This window comes from Ambystoma mexicanum, chromosome 1q (genome assembly GCF_040938575.1).
Source record: "Ambystoma mexicanum isolate Mex_15411 chromosome 1q, UKY_AmexF1_1, whole genome shotgun sequence".
Classification (NCBI taxonomy): domain Eukaryota; kingdom Metazoa; phylum Chordata; class Amphibia; order Caudata; family Ambystomatidae; genus Ambystoma; species Ambystoma mexicanum.
In genome coordinates, this window is record NC_090922.1 from 86668421 (window position 1) to 86689405 (window position 20985).

The window sequence follows — 20985 nt, forward strand, 5'->3', positions numbered from 1 at the left end:
TTTCTTCCACCTTGTTCCTGTGTCAAAACCGCCAATGCACATCCTTCACTTTCACACACAAATAGTCTAAAATGTTCTCATAGTTCGGCGTACCCAAAACTGGAGCCGAGCATAATGCAGTTTTCAATCCATCAAATGCTTTCTGACATTCCTCATCCCACTGCAAAGGCATAACCGCATCCTTTCTAGTTAAATTCACCAACGGTTTCACAATTAACGCAAAATTACCAATCCATTGTCGGCAATATGAAGCCATGCCTATTATGGCTCTGACTCCTTTTTGTGTCTTTGGAATAGGCATACAAGAAATACTTTCTATGCGTTCTGGCGTTAGTCTTCTCCCTCCTTTCGAAAGTAGGTAGCCCAAATAGGCCACCTCCTTTCGATTATACTGACATTTCTTCAAACTAGCTTTATGGCCATGTGCCGCTAGGAGTGACAGTAGTAATACAGTGCATTCTTTACAAATCTCCTCTGTGTCTGCAGCTAGCAATAGATTGTCTATGTATTGCAAAAGTACACAACTCACGGGTAATTCCAGCATGTCTAGCTGCTCTTTTAATGCTCTACTGTAAATACTTGGACTTTCCGTGTAACCTTGCGGAATCCACGTAAATGTAAATGATTGTCCTCCTAATGTGAACGTGAACAAATATCTGCTGTCCTTGTCCACTGGAATACTGAAGAATGCATTTTTCAAATCTACAACACTAAAATATTCTGCTGAAACAGGTATCATTGTCAATATTGTAGTGACGTCTGGCACTAGAGGAAATTGTGGATCTACTACCTTATTCAATGCGCGTAGATCAATTATGAAACTGTATGGTACCTCATTACATCCTTTTTTATAAACCGGAAGAATCGGGCTGTTGCATGTGCTGCCTGTAATTTCCTCGATTACCCCTAATTTCACGAAATCTGTAACAATACTCTTCAATCCTTTCTCATCTTCAACCGAAATTTTGTATTGGAGTATTCGCGGAAGGGTAACACCTTCTTTCAAAATGATCTTTACTGGCTCTATCTTTAAACATCCTACATCATTGTCATGCATTGCCCATATACAGGTTGGTACTTTACTTAGTTCCCCTGGTAACGCTTCGGACATGAATTCTGACACAGGGGCATCGTGTGGCCATATCGTTAGAAACACTCTGCCTGCCGTGCAATGTATAACATTACATTACATTACATTACTTTTCATTTGTTATGCGCACTATTGACCCTTGGGCATAAAGGCGCATACAACAGAGAAGACATACAGCACAGATGAGGACAGGCTTAGAGATAGAGGATCATCAGACTCCTCGACAAAATTGTTCCATTAACCCCTGACATATGAAGCCTCACCAATGGAGGCATCCTTATATTCAATAGGTCAGACAAATAGGAAAGTCTTCAATTCCTTTTTGAAAGATACGAGAGAGGAGTGACTTCTCAAGCTTAAAGGAAGATTGTTCCACAGCGAGGGGGCCTTCACCTTGAATGCTCCCTTTTCCGCCTTTGTAGTTTTGCATCTTGGCTGTATGATTTGATAGAGAGATCAGATCTAAGAAATCTAACATTACTCTTTGAGAACCTAGTTTTTTCAACAAGTTTAATCCCAACAAATTCTCCCCACAATTTTCTGTTAAAAGGAAAGGACAACATTCAGTAAATGGTCCTATGCTAACTGGGACTGGTTTGGACACTGGGGTTATGACTGGTGTACCTGCGAACCCTACGGAAATATTCTTTTGCCCTGACAGTGGTATATCTGGAACCAAGTGGTGGTCTATTGAACACTTCTGTGCTCCTGTATCTACAACAAAGCGGTGCTCCTCATTCCCGACTCTCATTTCTACGTAGTGTCCTCTCTGATTCACGGGAATAGACACTGGTTCCGATCCCTGTCCTGGGCTGTCCTATTGGGGAAATAATACATTGTCCGATGTATAATCATTACTATTACTGTAATATGTGTTTGGCTGTGTATGGAAAACATTCCCACTCTTCCCTCTATTTCCCCCACTCTGGTTTCCATATTGTTGATTTTGCTGTCCCTGACTCTGGTTTGGGGCATTTTGGTTTTGGCCTTGGTTTTGATTACCTCTGTTATTGTGATGCTGCTGCATACTATTCCTATTTGGTCCATTCGCTCCTGGGTGTCCTCTATGCTGTCTCCTCTGACCAGACCCATTTCTATTCTGTAGATGCGGGCATTGTGCTCGCCAATGTCCTTCCTCCTTACAATAAGCACACTGATTCGGTCCCACTGTTCCCCCATGCATATTCGAATTCCTTGTGCGTTCACTCGCCCTCTATTATGTTCTACTACTTGCTGCATTAATACTTGTGTCTTTAGATTTACCCTATCCCTCTCTTCTTTTTCTTTTCCTGCAGTCACTCTGCGCTCATAATATTGGGCCATATGTAATACTTCGCCCAACGTTTTTGCTTGCCATGCACTCCCTGATGTCATTATTAGATCCTGAATTGGACGTTTTAACCCCCTCACATATTTGTCAACAAATAACCTCTTTCCTGCTTCTGAACCCACATCTTGCCCACTGAAATCTGTGAATACTTCTTCAAATCTATTAAAATAATCTGTAGCCAACTCATCCTTGCCTTGTACAGATGCAGTCAATTTGTCCCATTGAATTCTTTTCTCTGGGACAATTGCTTTTAACTTCTGCACTATACGTGCTGGTAACGCTGCCAGGTTCGCTCCTGGCTCCTGGTGTCCCTCCAACCGCTTTAGTCCTGTCTTCTATTATCAAGTCCGCCCATGTGGCGCCAAAGGCTATTGGGTCATCTACCTTCCTTATTTGTTTCCATATGTCTGCTGGCAGGATCACCAGGAATATTAGGTCTATATCACCCATGATAAGCACAGATGATTGTAGGCGGACTCTACTTCCTTGTAAAACCTTGCAGGATTCATTCTTATATCAGGAATCGTCTGCTTTATGTTGTTCACCTCCTGTCTGGAAAAGGGGACATGCACATATTGGGCGGTGTAACGGGCTGGTGTCACCTGCGCCGCTGCACTGCCCACTGTGGGAACCTCCACTTTGGGCACAAAGGTAGGTGGGACCTCTCTCATTGGAAATGGCCCACTTACCGCCGCCCCTTCTCTTAGATGTAACAATATTCCGAGATCCAATGATAGGGCTGTTTCTCCTGTCCCTCGCTCTAGTGTTCTTCTATATGCGGCCATTATTTCGGGTGGGCTGGCCTTATCGTTTTTTATATCTTTGTCTCATAAATGTTCAGCCATCGACTGTAGTGCTTTTCTTTTCATGGGCATGGAATATTCACCAAATATCTCGTGTATCTCCATTGTGGGAATACTAGGATCCGACATCCATCTAAACGCTTCTCGTATACATATTTTTAACTTATCGCCCCTTTGTACTGACAACATTGAATGTCGTCGTTGTATATATGGCTCTACAGTTTCCTTCGTATTTCTCCTGATATCCCTACTCCTGTACCCAGGTGTAGCAAACATTTCGGCATAATCATCATCTAATTCATCTTTAAGCTCAAAAAGTCTATATACATGTTCTCTCACTTCTTCATCCCTCTCCCTATAGCGTGCTAATGCATTCAAATCTAACAATCGCTGCAGTGGTAATTTCCCAATTAGCTGTTTCCATTTCTCCACCAAATATTCACCCATGCATTCCAACACTACCTGTCTTTCGTTGCTTCTACGGAAGTCATATATTGAAGCCACTGCTGCCGTCCCATCATTCCCGTCTATATACATCTCTGCCTGTTGCTGCAATTCCACCTTCCTTTCTTTGCTGATTGCGCTGCGGGTTACCCTCGTGCACCCCCGTTGGTCAGTCCCACCTCTTGCCCCCGTGGTTTCAACTTCAACCCCGGGAGGAACGGATGGTACCGAGTCTGTGCCTGAGGCGGGAGGTGCGGATGGGACAATGGGAACATGGAGTGTCTGTTGTGGGCCTGATTGGCTAATAGGAAGTGTTATGCGCACGGTCTGTGGCTGCGGGAGGGCTTGAGCTACCGGAGGGGGAGCTTGAGCTATGGGCGGGGTCTGGGCAATAGCTACTGACGTGTCTGGTCTTACTTCTGATCTTGGGCCTTGTTTTGTATGGGTCAATATATTTTCTATCAATTCATCTGCTATGTGTAATTCTCGTTGTGGGTATATCTTTTCTATATTCAACTGGTCACGCCTACCTGCCCTTCTTAGACTCTCAGACCACTCCTCCTCTTCTTTCTCTTCCGTTACTTCACCTTTCGATTTATGCCTGCACGCATGTTTTGCTCTGCTTTTAAATCGGAGCATTGCTTCCTTTCTCCAGTCTTTAATAGTCTCAAATGCTGCAGGACACGCTTTCTTTCTTATCAACACCCTTTCCAGGTTGTCTATCCTCGCTATCTCAAAACTACCATTAATCGGCCACTGATGGTCTTGCTGCTTTCTGGTTTGCCTATGCCAAGTCTCACAGAATATTATCGCACCCACTCCATACTTCACATACATCTCATACGCCGGCGTTCCCCCAGGTAGTACAATTTGGCCATCTTCCAAAGATTGTCTAACACAGTGGAAAAACCCTGCTAAGGTGGACAATACCCCAGGCATGTTTAAACCTTCCCCCTTGTTAATCAACCTTACTGTTGTGGTGACCTGTGAAGAGTATGAAGAGAATGAAGTCTTTAATGCTTTTCATAATGCTTCATCCCTGTATGATGTCATGGAATGTTGATGACATCATTTCTTGTTTCTGTGTTCTAATGTTTGTCGGTTGGAGAAGGAGCTGAAGGAGAGGAGCCTCTTAATGTTGGGGGTCTTCTTCTCTTATTATAATCTAAATAAAACCATTATATCACTTACCTGTCTGCGCCAGCCTCTTCATAACAATGGCGATGAGGATGGGATTCGAACCCACGCGTGTTATCGGAAACACAGTCAATGTTGCTAGTAGGGATGGTAACCCGGATGATTGGGAGTTCCCATATGCTGTCTTGACTGTGAATGGATGTAAGGTGTCGATGATGGCTGACTCAGGGTTGAAAATCACGTTAATATCCAGAAGTGCATTTGAGTGCGAAATGAAAGGGGCAGTGTCGACACTATCAGAGCCAGACATAAGTCCTGGGGGGTACAATCAAGAAAAAATTGATTTGCTGGGATATGTCTGGTGTAGGTTTGAATTTAAAGGACGCAGCTGTGATGGGAAAGTATATGTGACTAGAAGGGTCAATCCTTGTTAGGATGGAGAGAGCAAAAGAATTTGAGATTCCAACCACCCTGAACAAGTTTTACAAGTATCAGAAGTATGTTCAACATATAGCAAGTATGTGAGAGAGTATGGGAAGGTAGTTGACGAGACATTGGGATGAGTGAAGGGATTTCAACATCAGATATTATTAAAAAGAGGCAGTGTTCCCACTGTGGCGAAGCTCAGGCCCGTGCCTTTTACGTTAAGGGACAGAGTGAAGAAGGAGTTCGAGAAGCTTCTTAAGTCAGGAGTGATTGAAAGAGCTGGGGGGGTCCAGTGGGTTTCCCCAGTCGTGATTGTGAAGAAAAGTTCAGGGGATCTGAGGCTGTGCGTTGATATGCGCGAGTTGAATAAGTGTGTGTTGGTGGACAGGCACCCTCTGCCCAACATGGGTGAGTTGTTAACCATGGTGGGTGGGGGAAAGTACTTCTCTAAACTGGACATGACGTCAGCCTATCATCATGGTGGAGTTGGAGGAGGCATGTAGGAAAGTTACGGCATTTGTGACACATGAAGGAGTATTCCAATTTAGGAGAATGCCCTTTGGGTTAGCGTCCGCCTCCTCAGTGTTCCAGAAAATCATGGATCGCCTGTTGAAGGGGGTGAAGGGTGTTTTCTGTTTTCAGGATGATGTGTTGGTGAGTGGAGTGACATTGGAGGAGCATGACAGAAATGTATGTAAGGTGTTGAAGATATTTCAGGAAAGAGGTATCACGCTGAGAGAAGAGAAATGCAAATTTGCTGTGACAAAAGTGGACTATTTGGGACATGAAGTGTCGGGGAATGGTATCAGACCCAATGAAGAGATGGTGAGTGCCATAAAGAGGATAGAAAGACCAAATGATAAGAGTGAATTGCGCTCTTTTCTGGGAATGACAGAGTTTTATCAGAAATTTGTGGTAAATTATGCTGACAAAGTGCATGAAATGAGGAAAATTCTGAGGAAAGGTGTTGAATTTGTGTGGAATAGTCAGTGTGAGGTGGAATTCAATGGAATAAAAGAAGAGATAAACTTAGCCCAACCATTAGGATGTTTCGACATGAGAAAGCCATCTATCATCACAGTGGATGCAAGTGAATGTGGACTAGGTGCAGTTTTATCCCAGAAACAAGACGATGGGTCTGAAGAGGTGATAGCTCATGCCTCGAGGGGTCTCAAGGGTGCGGAGGTGAGATATTCTGTTCTCGAAAAGGAGGCATTGGCATGTTTCTCGGCTGTGGAAAGATTCAGAAACTTTGTGTGGGGTGTAGAGTTTGTAATTCGTACAGATCACAAACCACTTAAAGCCATATTCGAGAATAAGGGCCTTGATAAGGTTTCCCATAGGGTGGCAGGGTGGGTCACCAGAATGCAGACACATTGTTTCAAGATGGAGGTCATTCCCGGAAAGGACAATATACTGGCTGACAATTTATCAAGGATGAGAGTAGTTGACTCTGGTGTTGTGGAAAGTGAAGAAATGGAATTAGTGTTTGTCAACACTGACGGTATAGTGTCCAAACAGGAGTGGTTTGATGGGATGAAGAGCGATGAGAACATAAATAAAATAATTCTGTATGTTGTTTCTGCGGCATGGCCCAATAAGGTGGAAGTGGCGGAGGGCGTGAGGCCGTATTGGGAAGTGAAGGATGAATTATCAGTCATCGATGGGGTATTGTTCAGATGGGGAAGGGCTGTGGTTCCGGTTGGTTTGAGGAAGAAAGTGATAGAGCTGGCACATAGCGGTCACATAGGAGTTACCAAAACCAAAGGTGTGCTGAGAGAAGACTATTGGTGGCCGGGTTTTGACAAGGAAATAGAAAATTGTTTAGCAAATTGTCAATTTTGTGTTAAGAGTGGGAAGGGAATTGTAGCCAAGAAGCAGCCATTGGTGGACGTGGGTCTCCCATCTAGGGTATGGAGTGATCTCGCCATGGATATCCTTGGTCCTGTGGAATTGGGTTATGGACGTGGAAGGTTCATTGTTTTGGTGGTAAATCTGTTTTCTAGATGGGTGAATTTTAAAATTGCGAGAGATGTCACCGGAGAAAGCATGATAAAGACATTGCAGGAGATATTTTCCAATGAAGGTCTACCGGAGAGTTTGTTGACGGACAATGGTCCCCAGTTTGTAGGGGGCAACTTCACCAGCTATTTAAGGAAATGTGGAGTTGATCACAAAAGAACCTCATTGTATCATCCCGAATCCAATGGAGTGGTTGAAAGGATGAATAGGTGTGTGATGGAGAGTATTCGTATGGGAGAAGAGTGCGGATTGGATAAGTTGGCCATGATACAGAATAGGATCTGGGCCCTGAGGATGGTGCCACATTCAACAACAGGTCTGTGCCCGTTTGAGCTTATGAGAGGCAGGAAGCCATATTCCATGGCATGTCCGCCATGGCTAGGTAGGAGTAGGGAAACGGATCTGGTTGTTGATGAAGTGAGAAAGGCATTGGTGAGGAAGAAGTCTGAATGGGTTGCGCTTGAAAACCTGAAGAGAGGTAAGAAAGAACTGCGCGTAGAGTGTGGAGATTGGGTCAGGATTAAGAAGGGAATTGTCAAGAGGAAAGGAGAATCTCTTTATTCGGATCCGGTCAGAGTTGTAGCGGTCATGAAAGGGGCCGTACGTGTGGCTGGAGGACAAGTGTGGAATAAAGACAGAATTGCTACTGTTAAGAGAGGCCATATATAAGTTTATGTGCCATAAACTGGACCATTGTTGAGTTATCTTGGTCATCAATGTGACATCTTTGAATTATTTTGTTGAAATTAAAACTTAGATGATAAGTGAAGTTAAAAAAAAGGGGAGATGTGTTGTGGTGACTTATGAAGAGTATGAAGAGAAGGAAGTCTTTAATGCTTTTCATAATGCTTCATCCCTGTATGAAGTCATGGAATGTTGATGACAGCATTTCTTGTTTCTGTGTTCTAATGTTTGTCGGTTGGAGAAGGAGCTGAAGGAGAGGAGCCTCTTAATGTTGGGGGTCTTCTTCTCTTATTATAATCTAAATAAAACCTTTATATCACTTACCTGTCTGTGCCAGCCTCTTCATAACACTTACCTAGGGCGTTTGATTTTGCAAAGTCAATCGTCAAACCAATATCAGGATACTTTGAATCGGGGAATGACTCACCTGATAAATCAAATTGTCTGTATACTGACGCACCAAAGGACGTCGTGTCTGCATCTCTTGGCTTCCGCTTCATTTCGGGACCCTCGCCTCCTTGTTCTCTATCCAAGCACGTCAATCAGGCATCAGATGTGTGCAGATCTGCAAAGGAATCTCTCATCACTTTTACAGGGTGCCCTGAACACCTCTTGATCCCGGCTCGATCGTCCCATCCTCACCGTTCTCTGCCTTACTCAATTACAACGTTATGCGATGGAACAAGTGGGGGAGGGTCCCTGTTCGGGCGCCATCTTGAAAGGGGCCCCTAGGGGACCCTGACGTCTATGGAAACAAGGCGAGTCACCACACACGATAGATACGCCAGACACGAGGTTGTATTCCCAAAGCTAGGGTTTATTGCAAAGCAAAAGTCTCAGTTGGCCAACTCGGTCTCACGCAAGAGAGTGAATTACGTACATCAGTTACATATATACAAAATGCATATCAAACAATCAGCTATGACATGTTTAACACCCCCCTTTATTGGGTTTCTTTGAACTTGGTGTGATGATGGATATCTCCGACTACTATGACACCTTCAAACATCAATTCTAGTAACAATTTGCAATTTGTGAGTGCGAAGGCCTCTTTCAGTTGTTGAATAGAACACAGCGCTTCTGTTCTTGGAAGCGAGCTACATACGGGGGGGAAGAGTTGCATTCTGGACCTTGCTATCTATTAGGTGCTATTCGCGTCCTGGGAGCCGACACGCTCTAGCGGGCTCAGCAAAGGGGGGCCGTAAGAAAAGCATAATTCAAGCCTTTAGCGGTATTATTCTAACATATTCTACCATATAACGAGACTGGCTGGCAGCTGTGAAATGATTAAATGCCCTGCAGCTCTGCTTCAAGGCTACATTTGGGAGGGAGCCGGGCATTCTTCCTGGCTCTGCCTACGTTTGTGTTTCAGTGAACTCTTGTTATCCTCTCGGCCCTGCGGCCTTGTCCTTTTCACATACAGACAACAATGTTTTACAGTCGAGCAGTGTAAGCGGAAAATATACTGCAAACCAATAGGAACAGAAAGCAATGAGCAATGGTTAGAAAACAAAATGGCGATTCTTGTTACATCAAAATGGCTGTTCATTGACAAACTCGAAAACCTATATTCTGTCATATCGTGCATGAGACGGTTGGCCCACGGCCACCAAAATGCGTTTGTGGTTACAAAGTAGAGGTATCCATTTTTCTAGACTGACAGGGTGGCCTTCCACCCCCTCTTGTTGCCTACATTCTTCACCAGGCCACTCCTGCCCAACACAGTCCAGCCTTTTCTAGGCCTGACCCTTCCTTCCTCATCAAACGGTTGCTGGGAACTGGCCACCTCCCAGCAACCACTCCAGGCAGATTGCTTTAAAATACATTTATAATACGTGTCGTAATAGCTTTATAGACTATGCCCTTGAAACCTACAATGTTTTTGAAAAAGGCGCATGTTCTAAGACTCAAAGGACTACTCACATAAACAATCTGTTGTTGAATTTCGTTTAAATGGTCTTGGGTAATACATCAATACTGAAGCCATTTAAGCCATACCTGTACCAAGAACTATGCAATTCATTGGAAACAAGACTAATTGTCCAGCTTTGTCAAATGATTATTCCAGGCAACATTTACCCAAGGGAGGGCACACCTGGCGAAGCATCATCATTTTCACAGTCAATTCTCATTTTATGTAGGTTTATTGGGTCAAACCCCACTTCAAGCCAGATAACAAACATGTCATATGAGTTGTAATCTTGCAACATTATAGTTACGCCAACAGAACAGAAGGACTGGATTATAGTGGGTCAGTAAAAGAAAACCTAGGTCTGAAAATCTGTGATCTGTAAGATTCTGCACCACGTTGTAGTAAGGGTCTTAAGGATTTCTTTAAAGTGCTATATTCACCAAAAAGCAGCTTCTTGCCACTAATGGTGTACTACTGTGTTTTAGTGCTGCAGATAAATCCTCAGGTTACATCTGCAAGAGCCAGGTTTATACTCATCTACACATTTGTAGACAGTTCTCCACGCATCTAACTCAGAAGGGCTGGTTGTTCCGGAGTGATGGAACAAGAGCAAAGCATTCTCAGCCGCCAATTATACTTCTTTTTAACCGAGGGACTAAGGGATGTTTACTGAACACCGAAACTGAATCCCCTCGCAGTGCTGAGCCTGAGAGCAGAGATGTGAGGAAAAAAGAGAAATCTCCAGATGCAAATGAAAGACGAATTTGGGCCTCAGTTTCTGTCCTGAATACATTTCCTACCTTGTTGAGCATTTGCCTCTCCGCAACTTCTTTCCCTCAACAATCGACCTTCGAGGATTTAGGATTACTGATTTTTCTGTCTTCCTCCAACACTCCAACCCCCTCAGTTTCTGCCGACAGTTTCTGCCTCCCATCCTCATTTCTCAGCAAAAGACAGACCTGAAAATGACAGATTTGAAGAGCAAGAAGGGAGATGGCGCACAGCTCTCCCATCCACCGCCCTAAATCCTATTTGCTTAAAGCCTGAGCGTTTCTTGGAGCAGAAATACCTTGGTCTTGTGGTAAGAGCATGTCCTGGGAGGGCCGAAACAAAGATGCATGGATCTGATTGTGCAAGTAGAGAGTCTATGGGCCTTATTACGAGGATGGCGGTAACCCGTTGGTGCGACTGGCGGGTTGCTGCCAACCCTGTAACACCGAATCCGGCACCTGACTTCCCGTGCCACCAGAAAGTCTGGAGCCGGATTTTGTAACTCCCCATTCCCTTACAGTCCCATAAGACACTGTGGGGTGGGGAGACGGAAGCAACGCACCATTGCTAATGGTGCTGGTGTCTCTGTGAAAAGTATGCCTACCGGGGCAGGCAAACTCGTAGTGTGGCAGTCCGGAAACAAGGGTGCCTGGAAGCTTACCGGCACCCTTGCTTCCAAATCGCCACACTTGTAATGAGGCCCATATATATCTGGAAGTTAAATGTGACCTATATCTAGCTTGCCTTTGTGGCTCAGCCGAGTAGGTCCAACAATGGCATTTTTCAGGCTTTGGTGGAGTTTGGATGAACACACAAATGGAATTGCTATGCTGTTCATTTTTTAAGTCGTGCTTGCATTTTCTGGCCTGTTGTTATTTTCACTTCTAGTACTCAGCTACTGGTGTGGTTACTATTGGAAACATCTAGAAAGGGCCGTGCTTCAATTCCTGCTCTCGGACTCTCAGTGGGTCTCATTGCAAGTTTGGTGGTGCAGGAAAAAAATGGTGGTAATTCTGTTGCCGTCACTTTTCCTGCACTGCCAAATAAAAATGTTGGCGGTATTACCGTGTGGTAAATGTAACTCTATGGGAGCAAGTGGCAGTAATGGTAATTGAGTTTGGCGGGTTTACTGCGGAACACCGTCAAACTCGTGATGAGCCCCAATGCACTGAAAAATGGAAGAGTACATTTGGCCTCATTCCAAGTTTGGCAGCAGCCTTGCCGGTAAAACCGGCAGGCTGCCGCCAAGCTTGGAATTGTTTCCGGCGCCCGCACATGGAAAATTACCGGGCCATTATGGCCCTGCCGGCCCCGGTAATAGTCCATTCGCGGGCGCCGGAATGGAATGCTCCCCATTCCCTTTGAGCACCATATGGCTCAATGGGAATGGGGAGGTCGGATGCACCCACGGGTGCTGCTCTGCCCACCAGGTCAAAGGCACCCGCAAGTACAACCCATAGTTTGCTGGTTCGGGAACTACGGTCCCGGCAAGCTTACCGGTTAGGTAGTTCCCGGACCGGCAAACTTGTAATGAGGCACATTGTTTTCATAAAAAGTAGTTTGAATTCTGATCATGTACAACTCAGTTTATTATGAGTGACTTCTAAATGTAATCTTTCCATTTTACGTATAAATTGGTTGGCGATAAACCTGCGTTCTGGAGCTTTTCATCATGTAGGCAGGCCTGTTTCGTTCTTCCAACTCTCAGATAATCCTGACACGCCACAGACTGCTGATTGACGTGCTCCCGCGCATGAATGCTTTCAGAAACCGTCCAGATGAGTGAGTTCGCATCTTGTATACATATGACTGCCATTACGCGACACCGGAGTCTGGCTCCATTGCTCACACCCGTAATATAAATGTAAAGCAGCGAGAGCGGCCTAAGGAGCAACATTGTACAGCTGCTGCTGAATCTGTGCGCTCGCATCGCATGCCTATCCTCTCGGTAGCCCAATATGAAATGGCGGACTAATCACCATTTAGGCTCTGAGAGCGCTCTAATAAGATGGCGGTCTCTCAAAGGGAAACCAAATGAATTGGTTTCGTTGCAATGCATATTCCATTTGGTAACATGACTCAGTGTTTCATTTCTGTCAGATTAAACAGCAGCTACTTAGCACTGCTGGAGAGTGATGCTCTCCAAACAAATATGAGTTTTAGCTGGAAGGTGTTATAGCTCTGATGAAGTGGCGTACCGACCGGAAGGGGAGGGAGAAGAGTCCGGGGGGCAAGCTGCCCCGGCACAGGCTCTTTCAAGAGCTTGACCAGGACTTTTGTCAGCAGGACACTTCTCCTGTTCAGCACCTCAATCAATGAGGTGCCCAACAGGAAAGGTATTCCACTGAGAGGACAATAGGCCTCATTATAATGTTGGCGGATACGGTATGAACGGTGCCGCTAAGGCACCAGCACCGTTCATACTGTACCACTGAATTACGAGTTCTGCTCGCGGGTGCCTGACACCCGGGCTGTGCGGCACCCGCGACCATAACTCGTAATTGCACCAGCACCGTTATCAACGTTGCCGTTGCAACCATGCACCCCACCACCATTCTGCCCTATGGGGCAGAATAGGGATCGGGAGCCCGGCAATACCGCCACCTGCGAATGGGAAATTACCAACCCTTTCAACTCGTAATGGGCTGGTTATTGCCCAATCACGGGTGGCGGTGCCGGTAGCGTGTAGTGAGGCTCAATGTGTCCTGAGCAATTCCTGCTCAGCACGCTCATTGTCTTGATAGCAGGACACCTTACCCTTTCTGAAGGGGAGAGGTGACCGGCTGCCAGGACAGTGTCCCAAGGAGCTCCAGGAAGCAGAGGGGCTCTCACGTTGCTCTGCGTCAACAGAGCATTTCAGTGTTAGCCATTAGACGCTGATGGAAGGAGAGGGGGGCTATTAGCAGGGACTTCTGTCCCTTTAGACATGTGCATGGGAGGGAGTGATCAGCAGCGAGAAAGAAAGGGTGCATGATGTTGCATGCTTTATTTATTTATTTGTGTTTTTTTTTTAATAACGCGCTTAATACCTGAATGAAATAATGACTATGGGTTTATTGAAGGGGGATTTGGTAGGCTCATCTTAACCTGCATGATGCTATTGTGACTTTGCACACAGGATTGCTCAGCATATTTCTATGATGATGTATATAATGTAAAGCTAATTATGAAAGGATAGTTTATTATGTAATGTGCTTTGCTTCCAAAGCATTGCTACAAATAAAGTATTATTTAAGCACATGAAATGCAAAGGGAAACCTTAATAAATATCTATATCAACTAAACCTGTGAAGATGTGGTCAGTTGCTTAGATTGTCCACATCCCAGTTCCACCATTTAACCAGAGTGTGTGATCCTGGGCAGATCTGCAGCTCTGTAAGTGTTTTACTCTGTAAGTGTTTTACTTTAGAGCGTATGTTAATATATCATGCAGTTATTTGAAAAAAAAGCCTGACTATAGAGTTGCTCCATATATAACCATCATGCAATTTAGGTATTTTGAACCACAACGTTATTTGCCACTTGGCTTACTTATGGCAACTTATTCTAAAGTCACTTCCATGGTGCCTCCAAGTATCAAAGACTGATGTGATGTCATTTTCTGTGAAATCACTTCTGTTGGTGCAATCCATATGCAAATTAGGAGGCTTGTATGTATTTTGCCCTAAAGCGCCTAGACAGAGCTCTCATAGATGAGTTCCCTGTATCTGTAATGATTTGCAGTTGTATCTTTTTTGTTATGTGTTAAAATGCCATCTGCGATTAATTTTACCAAAAAAGTAGATTAGGGTAGGTGTGGGCGGTTTGTGGGCATGAATGAGGCCATATGGAATTGCGTGCACTGCATTTGGGGGGAAGGAGCAGGACTTTTTTCTTGTTTCGCACCCTCGCTCTTGCAATGCTGGATACTCTCCTGCTCTGATGGTTCCAACACAAGAACGTGCACTTCCCCCATTGAGTCGACCGTGAACTGAGACTAGTTTGCTATTGCAGCCTCTTGTCTAAGGAAATGCTACAGGGACACCAAATACCAGAACGCACTGCAGCCAGGGGCAGAGCTAGCCTCAAAATGTTGGGGGGTTTTGGATGATAGTTTTGAAAACTGTTAGTGAGACATGAGACAGGACATTAAACCTATTGTGCTACTGATTATCCCCCCCATCCTACCGTCCCCTGCCAAGACCAGGCGGCTGAGTAGATATTGCACTCTCCTTTGGCCAATTAGATCCATCTTTCATTCCAAGTCAATCCAGTGGGGCCCACTCTAAGAAGAGAAAGCAGAAGGAAGGGCACTTGTTCTGCACCCAGCCAAATGCACAGGAGTGACAGAGAGTAGTGAGGGAACGCGAACCATCAGGGGGGCTTGTCCCGTTGAGAAACGTTTTTGAATAGTAGGCTAAAATAGTGCATTTTTCAGTACACTTTCTGTGATAAATTAGGTAAAAAGCCACAAGGTTTGCAACCGGTTTTGCAAGGTACGTCATAAAAAGTCTGTTAGATGCCAAGCCACCAACAATGCACAGGACATTTTCGAAAAAATGTTCATAATGCCTTTGCCCACTATATGCCAGTACTCTGCAAGTGTAAAATAGCATTTTCATATAGATTGTGTTCACACATGTCCACTTTGATGCACCTATATATGCCACTATTCCCACATAGGAAAATACTAATGTTTGCTTTGTCCATAATGGCAGTAACGATACTATAACAAAGCATGTTGTTGCTGGCTCTGCCAATGCATGCCAGTATCCCCATGTAAGAACATACATACTCCTTTTGGCTTTGCCTTAATGCCAGTGAAAAAAAAGCCATGCCACAGTAAGAAAACATATCCTTGCTGAATACACAAATCCCCCCACACCCCATATAAGAGCTCTCATCATGTTGCATTTGCTCCCCGACAGCAGTACAACATGTCATGCCACAGTAAAAAAAAAAACATTGCCTTGCAGGCTGCATGGATGCCCCCAGCCCAATGTAAGAATAATGATGTTGCTTGTGCCCTTAATACCAGTAATAAACTGCAATGCCACAGTACGAAAACATGCTCTTGCTTGCTAGCCGGGAAGATACCTCAGCGGGATGAGCGCATGCTGTTGTAATCTGAGTGTGATTTGCAGGTTCAAATCCCGGCAAGGCCAATCCAGCCTTTCATACTTCAAAGTGACCTCCCTGATCTCTACCCTCCTCTTCGGACCATGTACTAGTATGTTGCTTTTGCACCTTGTTACCTCTCTCCTCTTTACTGTCCTGTGTTTTCCCTGCTCACCAAGTTGTACCAGTGCTGTGATACCTACGGATTTGGGCACTGTCAATAAATGCAATACGTAAATAAATAAAGCTCATTAAATGACTGCAAACTTCGGTTGGTGATACATTTTATGGAAACATGGCCCATGGCCCACCGAACTAGGAGCAGCACCCACACCATCGAAAATAGTCAAAAGCCTTGGATTCCTAATGGATAACGCGCTAACATTAGAACCACAAGTAAATGCAATAATCAAGAAATGCTTCTTCCTCTACACTCGATAAAAAGAATCCTACCTTTCTTGTCCTTCACTCATTAGACACTGGCCATCATCACCCCCATCATGTCAAGAATTGACTACGCAAACAAGAATTGACAAACATGTCAAGAATTGACTACTGTCTTCGCTTCCACCTTCATCCCCCCTCGCCCCCCTTCCTCTGACTCTACCTCTGAGTCTGTTCTCAGCAACCTCTACCTGTCCATCACCAATAATCTTGCTCCAGTCTTGAGGATCCACCTGAAACTGACTCTAAGCATAATACCTGTTACGACTCTGAGCTTGTGGCCCACCCACCCTGAAACGATAGTGCAGGGTGGTGGACAGGAAGTGGCATACCTCAGGCTCATCCTATGACAAACTGGCCTGCCGCCACTCCAAAGGCAATACAGACTCTCCATCCGTGCCAAGAAAAGAGCCCACATACAGGCACAGGTTTCCTCTGCATCCAACAACATGGCTAAACTCTTCAAGATCTGCAGGGAACTAGCCAACTCTTCCTCAGTCTCCTCCTCCCCTTCTCCTTCCCAGGCCCTCTGCAGTGCACTGGCCAAACACTACACCACCAAAACCCAGGACTTCCTGAACACCCTTGCTACCCACCCTCCCAACCCAACCCACACCCTCATGACTCCCTTGGCCCCTCACCTTCCTCCTTCTCCTCCTTCTGCCCTGTCACACCTGAAGAAGTTACCAGAGTTGTCTGCTCCACGAAGGTCTCTTCTAAACAGGTTTCCCCCTTGCTCATCCAGGACCATCAAGGATAACATTGGTTCTCTTGCCCCCGCACTCACTGATTTCTGCAATCACTCGTTTCTCACTGGATCTTTCCCCTTCTCCCTTAAGCACTCCCTTGTGCACCCACTTCTGAAAAAAGTATTTAGCAGACCCTACCTGCCCTGCCAACTACCGCCCTATTTCCATCACCCCCTTCCTGGGGAAGCTGCTGGAGAAGCTGGCCTTGCCCCATCTTAACTCACACACTGAACTTGATGGTGGTCTCCACAACCATCAATCTGTACTCTGAGCATCCAGAGGCACAGGAACTGATCTTCTGAACACCCCTTGAAGAACTGCTTGCATCTTTGGACTGCAACTCCCCAGCTGTCTTCATCCTTCTAGATCTCTCCTCAGCCTTTGAAACAGTCAAACATTCCATCCTCATACAAAGGCTCTGTGATACCCATGGTATCTCAGAATGGGCACTGGACTGGCTAACATCTTTCCCTGCTGACCGCTCTTTCCAAGTCATCTTGGGCACCTTCTCCTCTCCTACTTCCTTCTACACATGTGGTGTCCCTCAGGGTTTTATCCTCTCTGCTTGGCTCTTTAACATCTACCTTGCACTGCTTGCACGCCTCATCTCCTCCTTCCCTCCAGCTTCCGGTGTTACGCAGATGACACATCGCTCTTCTTCAAACTTCCTGCTGATCCTCTTGCACCCTTCATCATCCCTGACTGCCTGTCTGCCATCCAGTCATGGTGCACCTCCAATTATCTCTGCCTCAACGCCTGTGAAACTGAGATCCTTCCCATCGGGACCCCTACTCTCTGCTGCTTCCCTTCACTCCGTCCTCCTTGGGCTTCTCCCCCTGCTCTTTCTTCTGTAGCCAAAAATCATGGAGTCATATTTTACTTCTCCCTGTACTTCCTCCCTCACACTCAGGATATTGACAAGAAGTTGCACGTTCAGCTCTTCGTTCTCTAAGGAATTCTCCCTTTTATTACTTTTTCCCATAGGCTGAATGTTACCCGATCCCTGGTTCCTTTCTGCACTTGCACGTTCTGAATACTCACAAGGCATAGTAGGTTCATCCTTACATCGTTTCCCACACTGTTGTTATTAAATATTGTGTCTTGTATTGTATTTCACTCCCTTGTTCCCTCCCCTTGCCCTGTGGGCGTTTTGAAACAGTATTTTACTTGCTGTATGAGCGCCTAACAAACAAACAATAAATAAATAAATACATAACCAGCCTCTACCTCGGAATGACGGAACACATGCTTAAGAAACTGCAATCTATCCAAAACGCAGCGTCTAGACTCCTCCTTAACTATCACGAAGGGACCACATCAGCCCAGCACTAAACATGCTACACTGGCTGCCAATCAAACAACAAATCACATTCAAAATGATGTGCATAATGCACAGAGCAATCTACGGCCAAGGGGCAGAATTCCCACAAAAAAAATAGCCATCTACCAACCGACAAGAACATTCAGATCAGGAACTTCCAGAATGCAGACAGCAGAGGCAGAAGCATAAACTTGCAGCTCCTGGACCTCTCCTTATACTGATGATTGGAAATTATAAACTCTAAAAAGAAGATTGATACAGCGGATAATACAATTCCCAAGAAACCCAAACCTACATCAGTGATGAATGAAGTCCCCAGTACACAGGATATTTATTCCTTGCTCCTGAAAATGGCCCAGGACCTAGGAAATGTGGTCCAGGATGTAGGAGATGTAAAGACATCCATGGAAGATCTGTCCCTTAAAGTTAACCAAATAGAGAGTAGAGTTTCTGTCTTGGAAACTTGCTCAGCTTCAATGTCCTCAGAGATTTCTGGAAGCTACAGGGCATAGAGGAATTTAAGGGATGATTTTCAGAAAGGAAGAGAGAAGACAATGGAAACAGACTTAAAAATCAGAAGTAAACATTTGAGGATTATTGGAGTTGAAGAAAGGACTTAGGAAGCCCTGACCCAACTGATAATTGAGATACTAAAATCCTCCTTCAATTATGAACACATTGTTCCAGTTCCAGCTGATATGGAAAATATTTACAGAGTGAGCAAGAAAGGAGGGCCCAAAGCCAGATAGATCACTGTCTCCCTCACAAATACAAGAACCAAAGAAGACATTTTAAAAATGGCTAGAACTAAAGATACTGCTTTCTTCACGGAAAACAGAATTTTTGTGTATCCAGACTACCCAAAAGAGGGTTTGCTAATCAGAAAATCCTTCAAAGAAGCAAAAGACATGGCACGCTTTATGGGTATAAAAGCATACTTAAACAAATTTAATTTATTGACCATGATACTTCCAGAAGGAGAAAAAAGGACCTCTGTGCCTAGTGAGGCTGTAAAATGGCTGGGAGAGCTCAAAGGCAGGTCTTCTGCAATGGATTAACAGGCTTGGGATAATAATAATAATACTGGGCTCTTGTTGGTTTTTGATATTTTCTTAACATTTTGTTTATGAATTTATATATGTAAGGATGGCACTGCACCCAATTTACAGTTGAATGATTTTAATTTAAAAAAATGCTTACCGAGTCGTCATATTTGGATTCCGGGCTTCATTAGAAGAAAGGACCCACTAACGTGCTTTACGCGTATATGGGTATGATCAGCTGACTGGATACGTCTGTGGAATCACCAATTTCTGGATCTAGCTGATCTGAAGGAATGCGGAAGGAAGCGCGGGTCTTGGTATGGATCGCCGGAATCACCAGTTTCTGGATGTAGCTGATCTGAAGGAATGGGGAAGTAAGCGCGGGTCTTGGTATGGATCGGCAGACCTTTACAAGGTGATATGATTCATAGGAGCACTGGTAAGGTTGAGTTGGCGGAATGCTAGATTTATATCCAAATTGAATCGGTAACGGGGTGTGGGCCACAGAACCAAGTGTGTTTATTTTGGGAACTGCACACCAATTTGGGATATTGCACACCTACCTCCCCTCTCCTGGTGGGCACATCATGGGCACATCATGGGGATGAACACGCTTTGATTGGAAATCTAAGTTTAATCCAGTCTGACTTTTCCCCAGGTACTGGTGACACAGCCCTTGTATGTAAAACCTGTGAAGGACTGCAGATTCCTTTAAAACATACAGAGTCCTCCTGATCCCAATAGTATGGGGTCATTATGACCTTGGAGGTAACCATACCGCAATTTGTGGCATAGTTACCCCCTTACCGGGTACCGGGTCCGGGTTCCTTAAATGAGGCCATTCAACCTTGGAGGACCCGGTAATTCCTCATTCGAGGAACCCGGACCTGGTACATCCCCATTCCCATTCGAGCCCCCATAGGGCTCAATGGGAATGGGGAGGGAGTAAGAGCGGGCCCATTAATAACAAGCCCGTTGTTAGCTCCCTGGTCTGCTAGCGGGACCCGCAAGCAGACTCGTAATGGGGCGGTGAGGGGTTGACGGCTCCGGCACCATTACTGGCGCCGTTAACCCCTTACCGCCCACCTCGTAATGAGGCCCATATGTCTTTTTCACAGCAATACTGTTATATGGTCAATGGGGTACAAAGATTTTTGGAAACGGAGTAATGCACCTTTTTGGATTACACACCATCCCAACATATTTTATAAAGGTCCTACTACTAAACCTGTTGCAACTTACAGGGTTATGAGGATGCATGGACTAATGCATCATGGCCACGGTTCATATTATTGGAGAGGGTGCTGAGATCTGGCTTATCCTTCATCTAGTGAACAAGCAAGTTGCCAATGTTATTAACTCCATGTGCATGTACTGCTGAATTTAGAAATGAAGGAACGTGTGTCAACTTATTCAACATCCCCCGGAGTAATTAAAAAGCAACTAGAAAGATGATTAACTTTATCCAATGGGAAAGCCTCCAAACATCAATGCACACTTGAGCGTGATCATTCTCGGATACTGCAGCAGTTTGGTATTGGAAACTTCCTCCATAGATGGGCTGTGTTTATGTACTTTGGTGTTGTAATCTGATGCGACATGCTTTATTCGAATTATAAATGGAATTTATAATATGTTTTAAGTTGTACTTCATTTGAATGTTCTCTTTTTACTGTTATTGATTATGAAGTGTCATGTTTATGTACCTCAGC